General features: G+C 35.7%; 1 protein-coding gene across 1 annotated transcript in view; it reads left to right on the plus strand.

Moving 5' to 3' along the window:
* Positions 1-11,233, plus strand: part of LOC136319150 (uncharacterized) — a 348,276-nt gene that overhangs the window by 69,456 nt on the left and 267,587 nt on the right. The window lies entirely within an intron of this gene.

Raw genomic sequence — 11,233 nt, forward strand, 5'->3', positions numbered from 1 at the left:
ATGGACTTTTGTATATTAATTTTGCATCCTGCGATCTTACTGTATTGGTTTATTGTTTCTAGTAGTCTTTTTGTGGAGTCTTTGGAGTTTTCAATGTATAGCAGGGATCAGGAACATACAGCTCGTGAGCCAGATGTGGCACTTTTGATGGCTGCATCTGGCTCACAGACCAATCTTTAATAAAAAAATAATGTTAAAAATATAAAACATTATCATGTATTACAATTCATTCATTTCTTACTGCTCATGTTCATGGTTGTGGGTGGCTGGAGCCAGTCACAGCTGTTCTCCAGGAAAACACCAAATTTTTATTGGATAATGCATAACATACACGGGTCGTTGTATGATTCTCACAGAATTACATTTTAAAATATGTGGCATTCATGGCTCTCTCAGTCAAAAAGGTTCCCGACTCCTGCTGTATAGAATCATATCATCTGCAAAAAGTGAAACCTTTACTTCTTCTTTCCCAATATGAATGTCTTTTATTTCTTTCTCTTGTCTGATTGCTCTGGCTAGAACTTCTAGCACTATATTGAATAAGAGTGGAGAGAGTAGACAACGTTGTCTTGTTCCTGATTTTAGAGGAAACTCCTCAGTTTGATGCTCTTCAATATGATGTTATCTGAAGGTTTCTCATAAATGGCCTTTATTATGTTGAGATATTTTCCTTCTATACCCATTTTGTTAAGTGTTTTAAACATAAAATGATGTTGTATTTCATCAAATGCCTTTTCTGCATCTATTGATAGGATCATATGGTTTTTGTTCTTTGTTTTATTGATATGGTGTATTACGTTAACTGTTTTACATGTGTTGAACCATCCCTGTGATTCTGGAATAAATCCCACTTGATCATGATGTATTATTTTTTTAATGTGTTGTTGTATTCAATTTGCTAGTATTTTGTTTAGTATTTTAGCATCTGTATTTATTAGAGATATTGGTCTGTAGTTTTCTTTTTTTGTGCCATCCTTGCCAGGTTTCGGTATGAGGATTATTTTGGCCTCATAAAATGTATTTGGAAGTATTGCTGCTTCTTCAATATTTTGGAAGACTTTGAGTAGAATAGGAACTAAGTGTTCTTTGAATGTTTAATAGAATTCACTAGTATAGCCATCTGGCCCTGGACTTTTATTTTTGGGGAGGTTATGAATAGTTGTTTCTATTTCCGCCTGCTTATGGGTTGTTCAGGCTTCACGCTTCTTTATGACTCAGTCTAGGAGGATTGTATTATTCTAGGAATTTATCCATTTCTTATATATTGTTAAATTTGGTGGCAAATAGGTTTTCATAGTATTCTACAATAATTTTTTATATATCTATGATGTCTGTGGTGATTTCTCCTCTTTCATTTTGGATTTTGTTTATATGAGTCCTTTCTCTTTTTCCTTGGTGAGTCTTGCCAAGGGTTTGTCAATTTTGTTGATTTTTTCAAAGAACCAGTTCCTTGTTATATTAATATTTTCTATAGATTTTTGTTCTCTGTTTCATTTATTTCTGCTCTGATTTTTATTATTTCCTTTCTTCTGCTGGTTTTGGGTTGTCTTTGTTCTTCATTTTCTAGTTTCTTAAGATGTGAAGTTAAGTGGTTTACTTGGGCTCCCTCTTGTTTGTTCATATATGTCTGTAGTGACATGAACTTCTCTCTTATTACTGCTTTTGCTGCATCCCAGAGATTCTGATATGTCGTATTGTTATTTTCATTTGCCTGTATCTTTTGATCTCTGTGCTTATTTCTTCTTTGACCCACTCATTTTCCTAAAAGTACGTTGTTTATTTTTCACATTTTTGTGGGTTTGTTTACCTTTTATTACAGTTGAATTCTAGTTTCAAGGCTTTATGATCAGAAAATATACTTGGTATAATTTTAATCTTGAATTTGTTGATGTTATTTTTGTAGCCCAACATATGGTCAATTCTTGAGAATATTCCATGTACATTAGAGAAAAATATATACTCTGACACTTTGGAATGATATGTTCTGTAGATGTCTATCATATCCAATTGTTCTAGTGTTTCATTTAAGACGAATATTTCTTTATTGCTTTTCTGTTTGGATGAACAATCTTGAGCCATCAGCGGTGTGTTGAGGTCTCAAGTATGATTGTATTTTTGTCGGTTTTTGTTTTGAGGTCAGTCAGTAGCTGTCTTATATGTTTTGGCGCTCCTTGGTTTGGTGCATATATATTAAGAAGTGTTATGTCTTCTTGATACAATGTCCCCTTAATCATTATGAAATGACTATTTTTGTCTCCAATTACCTTTGCTGTCTTGTTAGATATGAGTATTGCTACACATGCTTTTTTTTGGATGTTATTTGTATGGAGTATTGTTTTCAACCTTTCACTTTGAATTTGTTTTTATCCTTGTAGCTTAGATGTTTTTTGTAGGAAGTATAGAGATGGATTTTCTTTTTTATTCCATTCTGCTACTCTGTGTCTTTTGATTGGTGAGTTCAATCCATTTATGTTTAGTGAAATTATTGACATTTGAGGGTTTCCTATTGTCATTTATATATTGCTTTCTGATAGTTTTGTATCTTGTTTAGTTCTTGTCTTTTATTTTCCTATTATTTGTTTTTGTTTGGTTGTAATTCATACTTCTTTTCTTTGTTACTTCATTTTTCAAACCATGTGCTTCTGTGGTGTTTTTTTCAGAGGTGGTTACCATTAAGTAATGGAAAGCATACATAGCATTTTCATAGTAGTACATTATCTCATGAGCGCTTCTGTACTTCATCCTCCTTTGCTACTGTTAATCTTTGTCCTCTCCCTTTTCTTGTTTTTTTGTCACAGATTAATCTTGTTTTTATTGCAATCTTTTTTTTTTTTCTGTATTTTTCTGAAGCCAGAAATGGGGAGAGACAGACAGACTCCCGCATGCGCCCGACCGGGATCCACCCGGCATGCCCACCAGGGGGCGACACTCTGCCCACCAGAGTGCGATGTTCTGCCCCTCTGGGGTGTCGCTCTGTTGCAACCAGAGCCACTCCAGCGTCTGGGGCAGAGGCCAAGGAGCCATCCCCAGCGCCTGGGCCATCTTTGCTCCAGTGGAGCCTCGGCTGCGGGAGGGGAAGAGAGAGACAGAGAGGAAGGAGAGGGGGAGGGGTGGAGAAGCAGATGGGTGCTTCTCCTGTGTGCCCTGGCCAGGAATTGAACCCGGGACCCCTGCATTCCAGGCTGACGCTCCGCCACTGAGCCAACCGGCCAGGGCCTTTATTGCAATCTTGATGGAGCTTTTACTTGTAGTTTTGTTTTGATTTGTTCTTTATATCTGGTCAGAAAACCCCCTTTAGTATTTCCTGAAGTGGGGTTTTTTGGTGATAAATTCCCTCTTTTCTGTATCTGTGAATGTTTTTATTTCTCCTTCATATTGGAAAGATAGTTTTGATGAGTATAGTATTCTCCAAACATTTTCTGTTGTCCTGTCCTCCTCCTACATGTCCATAACCTTCTCTCGATTCTGGGACAGCACTTCTGCCATTTTTAGCTCCATTTCTGTTTCCTGCCTTCCATCCTTTCCCATTCCTTCTTTTCTCATTTTACACAACTCTTTCCCTGTAAACATTGGCTGCTGTGTCTTGCAGAAAATTGTCACACTTTCATTAAGACATTGGTGAGATGAAGGGTATTAAGTTGACAGAATCAAGATTTTTAATATATACATATATTATAGGTGTATTTTAGTGTGTATATGTAGATATATATGTATGTATTTCTGGAAAATATTCAAACTTAAGACCTCTGTCAAGTATTCCAAGATAGAGAGCTCATTATTATGCAATTAATTCTTCCCCAAACTCTTGAAAGGAAAGACTCCAAACTTTAACCTTTAAGTGTCTCTGTCCATTGTCTCCTCAAAGCCTGTGTCATAATAAATACCTTACATCATTCACTGGTCAGATGTGAGAGAATAGGGCGTCTCTCTTCCACTGTTCTTGATCATATGACCCAGGTGTTCCAAAGTATCTAAATATTTTACATAAATTTCTTCTGGCTTTTAAATATATCCAATGATGCATGTTTTTTATTCATTGGCTTTATGTTGACACCATTAGCAAATGACTAACAGTTTTTAAAAATAAAGAACTCACGGAAGGATAAAGGCTCTTAAAGTAAGTGGAAAAGTCATGCATTTCTGACCTCACAATTTATATAGAGGATACAAAAAAATAATATCACTATGATTCAATAAAAAGACAATTTCATCATTCAAAGCTTGATATTGTCCTTTTTCTATCCCCAATTACAAATATATTTTTTTATCTTAGGGATGTTCTTCAGGAATATATCCCGCTAATGTACAGAGCAGGCGTCATGTGACTAGTGCAACAAAACCAGTTTTGTCGAGATGGGCGCTTATACTTTACACTTCCTTGTCACTGGTGAAGTCCCTGTTTCACATGTGTTCCTTTGTTTATTTAATCTGAAAAAGGTGATAGTCCAGTGACAGAGGAACACTTAGTATTGTATATCCCAGCACTTTTTACCTAACACCCTCATCACTTTATATTTCCTGATTTAGTTGCTTGTGCACAGGGGACAGGGGAGAGAACAGCATAGGCTTTGATGAGTGAGATGTCCTTTAGAACCTCATGGTTTCTACTTTCACAGACATGGGTCCATGTAGACTCTAGAGTGAACAAGTAGTTGGGACCCGTTTCTGCTCTCCTTTCTACCAGTCTGTTTTCCTTGGAATACTTTCTTTATTTCTTCCTTTTCCCTTTCACCTGAGAGTGAACAGCAGAAAAGTCAGTACCGATAACCTACACCACCTGTTATTCTTTCATCTCTTCCTTACACTGTTGTCTTCACTCTCAGTGACCATCTAGCTACTATCTCAGCATCTCATCCTCCCAACTCTGATTCACCGTCTCCACATGTTTTCAGTTTCTTCCATTATTAACCCTCTATGTCTCTTGTTGTTGCATCAAGGAACCAGAGCCTTTCTGTCAATTACTTTTATCAATAACCTATCTGGAAATGTAGATATTTTTAAATATTTTGGGTGTAAGTTTTATCCAAGAACAGCTCCACATTTTGATACAGAACATCCCTCACCATCATTTCTTTCCCTTCATCTTATTCGCTTAGTTCATTCAGACATGACTTAAAACAGACACTCAGATACACTAAGTTTGAGAATATATATATATGGACAAAAATATTATGAACAGGTGCACATAAGAAACTAATCCTTTAATAACCTATATGAGCAATCTTTCAGTAAGTGTTCTACAGTAGTTGTTTCAAATTTATACAGTGTAGGTTCTGAAATTAGAATTAAATACTTACATATATGTTTGTATATATAAGTATGCAAAGACCATTTCCATATAACAAATATATTATATTTGTCCTTATAGGGAGAAAAGAAACCAAAAAATTTGATTAAAATATATCAAATAAATATTTTAAAATATTACATAATATCTTAAATATGCTTCTTCTATTTAAAAGATTTTTAATGATTTATTAAATTTATTACGGTGACCTTGCTTAATAAAACTATGCAGGCTGCAATGCTGAATTGTATCACACCTCATCTGTACATGACAATGTGTTCACCACCCCGGTCATGCATCCTTCTGTCACCCTTTTATTTATTTTATTTTTTTCATTTTATTTATTCATTTTTAGAGAGGAGAGAGAGAGAGAGAAAAAGAGGGATAGAGAGGAGAGGGAGAGAGAGACAGAGAGAGAGAGAGAGAGAGAGGGTGGAGGAGCTGGAAGCATCAACTCCCATATGTGCCTTGACCAGGCAAGCCCAGGGTTTCAAACCAGTGACCTCAACATTTCCAGGTCGACACTTTATCCACTGCACCACCACAGGTCAAGCCCTTTTATTTATTTTATTTATTTATTTTTTTAATACATTTTTATTAATGGTAATGGGATGACATTAATAAATCAGGGTACATATATTCAAAGAAAACATGTCTAGGTTATTTTGTCATTAAATTATGCTGCATACCCCTCGCCCAAAGTCAGATTGTCCTCCGCCACCCTCTATCTAGTTCTCTGTGCCCCTCCCCCTACCCGTAACTCTCTCCCTCCCTCCCTCCCATGTCCTCCCTCCCCCCACCCCTGGTAACCACCACACTCTTGTCCATGTCTCTTAGTCTCATTTTTATGTTCCACCAATGTATGGAATCATGTAGTTCTTGTTTTTTTCTGATTTACTTATTTCACTCCGTATAATGTTATCAAGATCCCACCATTTTGCTGTAAATGATCTGATGTCATCATTTGTTATGGCTGAGTAGTATTCCATAGTGTATATGTGCCACATCTTCTTTATCCAGTCTTCAATTGAAGGGGTTTTTGGTTGTTTCCATGTCTTGGCCACTGTGAACAGTGCTGCAATGAATATGGGGCTACATGTGTCTTCACGTATCAATGTTTCTGAGGTTTTGGGGTATATACCCAGTAGAGGGATTGCTGGGTCATAAGGTAGTTCTATTTGCAGTTTTTTGAGGAACCAGCATACTTTCCTCCATAATGGTTGTACTACTTTACAGTCCCACCAACAGTGAATTAGGGTTCCTTTTTCTCCACAGCCTCTCCAACATTTGCTATTACCCGTCTTGTTGATAATAGCTAATCTAACAGGGGTGAGGTGGTATCTCATTGTAGTTTTGATTTGCATTTCTCTAATAACTAATGAAGCTGAGCATCTTTTCATATATCTGTTGGCCATTTGTATCTCTTCCTGCGAGAAGTGTCTGTTCATGTCTTCTTCCCATTTTTTTATTGGATTGTTTGTTTGTTTGTTGTTGAGTTTTATGAGTTCTTTGTAAATTTTGGATATTAGGCCCTTATCTGAGCTGTTGTTTGAAAATAACATTTCCCATTTAGTTGGCTGTCTGTTTATTTTGATATCAGTTTCTCTTGCTGAGCAAAAACTTTTTATTCTGATGTAGTCCCATTCATTTATCTTTGCCTTCACTTCTCTTGCCATTGGAGTCAAGTTCATAAAATGTTCTTTAAAACCCAGGTCCATGATTTTAGTACCTATGTCTTCTTCTATGTACTTTATTGTTTCAGGTCTTATATTTAGGTCTTTGATCCATTTTGAATTAAATTTAGTACACGGGGACAGGCTATAGTCGAGTTTCATTCTTTTGAATGTGGCTTTCCAGTTTTTCCAACACCATTTGTTGAAGAGGCTTTCTTTTATCCATTGTGTGTTGTTGGCCCCTTTATCAAAGATTATTTGACCATATATATGTGGTTTTATTTCTGGGCTTTCTATTCTGTTCCATTGGTCTGAGTGTCTATTTTTCTGCCAATACCATGCTGTTTTGATTATCGTGGCCCTATAATATAGTTTAAACTCAGGTATTGTAATGCCCCCAGCTTCATTCTTTTTCCTTAGGATTGTTTTGGCTATTCAGGGTTTTTTATAGTTTCATATAAATCTGATGATTTTTTGTTCCATTTCTTTAAAAAATCTCATAGGGATTTTGATGGGAATTGCATTAAATTTGTATATTGCTTTGGGTAATATGGCCATTTTGATTATATTTGTTCTTCCTATCCAAGAACAAGGAATATTTTTCCATCTCATTGTATCTTTTTTGATTTCCCTTAACAATGCTTTGTAATTTTCATTATATAGGTCCTTTACATTCTTTGTTATGTTTATTCCTAGGTATTTTATTTTTTTTGTTGCAATCGTGAAGGGGATTATTTTTTTGAGTTCGTTTTCTAATATTTCATTGTTGGCATATAGAAAGGCTATGGACTTTTGTATGTTAATTTTGTATCCTGCGACCTTACTGTATTGCTTTATTGTTTCTAATAATCTTTTTGTGGAGTCCTTCGGGTTTTCGATGTATAGGATCATATCATCAGCAAAAAGTGATACCTTTATTTCTTCTTTTCCGATATGGATGCCTTTTATTTCTTTGTCTTGTCTGATTGCTCTGGCCAGAACTTCTAGCACCACGATAAATAAGAGTGGAGAGAGTGGACAACCCTGTCTTGTTCCTGATTTAAGGAAAGGGGGGAGAGGTTGAAGATTAACAGTAGCAAAGGACGATGAAGTGCAGAAATACTTATAAGATAGGGTGCTACAATGAATATGGTAGGTACCCTTTTCATTACTTAATGGTAACCACCCTTAAAAAAACCACCACAAAAACACTTGACTTAAAAAAGGTAGCAACAGAGGAAAGAAGTATGGAACACAAACAAACAAAAACAAATGATAGAAAAACAAAAGAGAAGAATCAAACTAGATACAAAACTAACAGAAAGCAATTTATAAAATGGCAGTAGGGAACCCACAAGTGTCAATAATTACACTAAATGTAAATGGATTAAACTTACCAATAAAAAGACACAGAGTAGCAGAATGGATTAAAAAAGAAAATCCAACTATATGCTGCCTACAAGAAACACATCTAAGCAACAAGGATAAAAACAAATTCAAAGTGAAAGGCTGGAAAACAATACTCCAAGCAAACAACACCCAAAAAAAAGCAGGTGTAGCAATACTCATATCTAATAATGCTGACTACAAGACAGAAAAAGTACTCAGAGACAAAAATGGTCATTTCATAATGATTAAGGGGAAGTTGAATCAAGAAGACATAACAATCCTTATTATAGATGCACCAAACCAAGGAGCACCAAAATATATAAGACAGCTACTTATTGACCTTAAAACAAAAACTAACAAAAATACAATCATACTTGGTGACCTCAATACACCACTGACGGCTCTAGATCAGTCATCCAAACAGAGAATCAATAAAGATATAGTGGCTTTAAATGAAATACTAGAACACCTGGATATGATAGACATCTACAGGACACTTCATCCCAAAGCGACAGAGTATACATTTTTCTCTAGTGTACATGGAACATTCTCAAGAATTGACCATATGTTGGGCCACAAAGACAATATCAGCAAATTTAGAAAAATTGAAATTGTACCAAGCATATTTTCTGATCATAAAGCCTTGAAACTAGAATTCAACTGCAAAAAAGAGGGGGAAAAACCCACAAAAATGTGGAAACTAAACAACATACTTCTAAAAAATGAATGGGTCAAAGAAGAAATAAGCGCAGAGATCAAAAGATATATACAGACAAATGAAAATGAAAATACGACATATCAGAATCTCTGGGATGCAGCAAAAGCAGTAATAAGAGGAAAGTTCATATCACTTCAGGCCTATATGAACAAACAAGAGAGAGCCGAAGTAAACCACTTAACTTCACACCTTAAGGAACTAGAAAAAGAAGAACAAAGACAACCCAAAACCAGCCGAAGAAAGGAGATAATAAAAATCAGAGCAGAAATAAATGAAATAGAGGAGAGAAAAACTATAGAAAAAATCAATAAAACAAGGAGCTGGTTCTTTGAAAAGATCAACAAAATTGACAAACCCTTAGCAAGACTCACCAAGGAAAAAAGACACAGGACTCAAATAAATAAAATCCAAAATGAAAGAGGAGAGATCACCACAGACATCATAGATATACAAAGAATTATTGTAGAATACTATGAAAAATTATATGCCACCAAATACAACAATCTAGAAGAAATGGATAAATTCCTAGAACAATACAACCTTCCTAGACTGAGTCATGAAGAAGCAGAAAGCCTAAACAGACCAATCAGCAGGGAGGAAATAGAAAAAACTTTTAAAAACCTCCCCAAAAATAAAAGTCCAGGCCCAGACGGTTATACTAGTGAATTCTATCAAACATTCAAAGAAGACTTGGTTCCTATTCTACTCAAAGTCTTCCAAAAAATTGAAGAAGAAGCAATACTTCCAAACACATTTTATGAGGCCAACATAACCCTCATACCAAAACCTGGCAAGGATGGCACAAAGAAAGAAAACTACAGACCAATATCTCTAATGAATACAGATGCTAAAATACTAAACAAAATACTGGCAAACCGAATACAACAACATATTAAAAAAATAATACATCATGATCAAGTAGGATTCATCCCAGAATCTCAAGGATGGTTCAACATACGCAAAACGGTTAACGTAATACACCATATCAACAAAACAAAGAACAAAAACCACATGATCTTATCAATAGATGCAGAAAAGGCTTTTGATAAAAATACAACACAATTTTATGTTTAAGACTCTCAACAAAATGGGTATAGAAGGAAAATATCTCAACATGATAAAGGCCATATATGATAAACCATCAGCCAACATCCTATTAAACGGCATAAAACCTTTTATTTATTTTAAATCTTTATTTTGCCACATGTCAAATGGTATTTTTCTAATTGTAGTGATGATCTCAGTAAAATGGATTTCCAAAGTATATTCTTTATTCATGAAATAGACGAGACTTGTCCACATGACAGAAACAACCAATAGCAGATGGAATGCTTTTGCTCCCTCTTCATTACCGTGTGTGGAAATCCTATCTCGTGTTTGCGATTGGAAATTTGTTTCTTGGTTAACGGAGAGGCAAAGTAAGGTCAAGGGAGAAACAAAATCTCCATCAGAGAATCCCAGTCCTGTTCCTCCCCTGAATTCAGCACCATGAGTATTAAGGTATTCTTCATTCAGGAATGAGTTAAAAACAGAAACTTAAAAACAGTATGATAAAAAATCAACCCATGTACAAAAACATGGACCCAGACCCCCTCACCCTGTGTCACTGGGAGGATCTGTGTATCAGTGCCCCTTCCACAGTGTGGTGGCCACTCTGCACGATGTCGCTGCTGCAGCAGTGAGACTCACTGATGTTCTTAAAGCATCCAATGACCATACTAAGCTCACAAATGGAATAAGCGAGACATGACTATTTCAAATAGCACAAGAATATTTTTAGCCTATCCTGTGGTGGCCCCGTGGACAGAGCGTGGACCTGGAACACTGAGGTTGCCAGGTCAACCCTGGGCTTGCCCAGACATGGCACACAGGGCAGCAGCTACAGCTACAGTGAAGCAGCTATGAGTCCACACACTTCCCTCCCACCCCTCTTCTATGGCATAGTCATAAATTAAATCTTTTAAAAAAAAACAGTTTTTTTAATAAGTTAAACAGAAAAACCAATATTTTTTAAATTTTATAATATTTTACTAAATTAAATCTGTTCAACCTTTTTATTTACTGTAGTATAATGTGGACAATAGTGAGCTCTGAATCCATGTAAGATGTAGGGAACATGTGTGATTTACTGTGTGTCTGTGTGTTCATATGAAATGTGGTGAGGGTAAATTTAAATTTATCAATAAA

Source organism: Saccopteryx bilineata, chromosome 1, assembly GCF_036850765.1.
Source record: "Saccopteryx bilineata isolate mSacBil1 chromosome 1, mSacBil1_pri_phased_curated, whole genome shotgun sequence".
Taxonomy (NCBI): Eukaryota; Metazoa; Chordata; class Mammalia; order Chiroptera; family Emballonuridae; genus Saccopteryx; species Saccopteryx bilineata.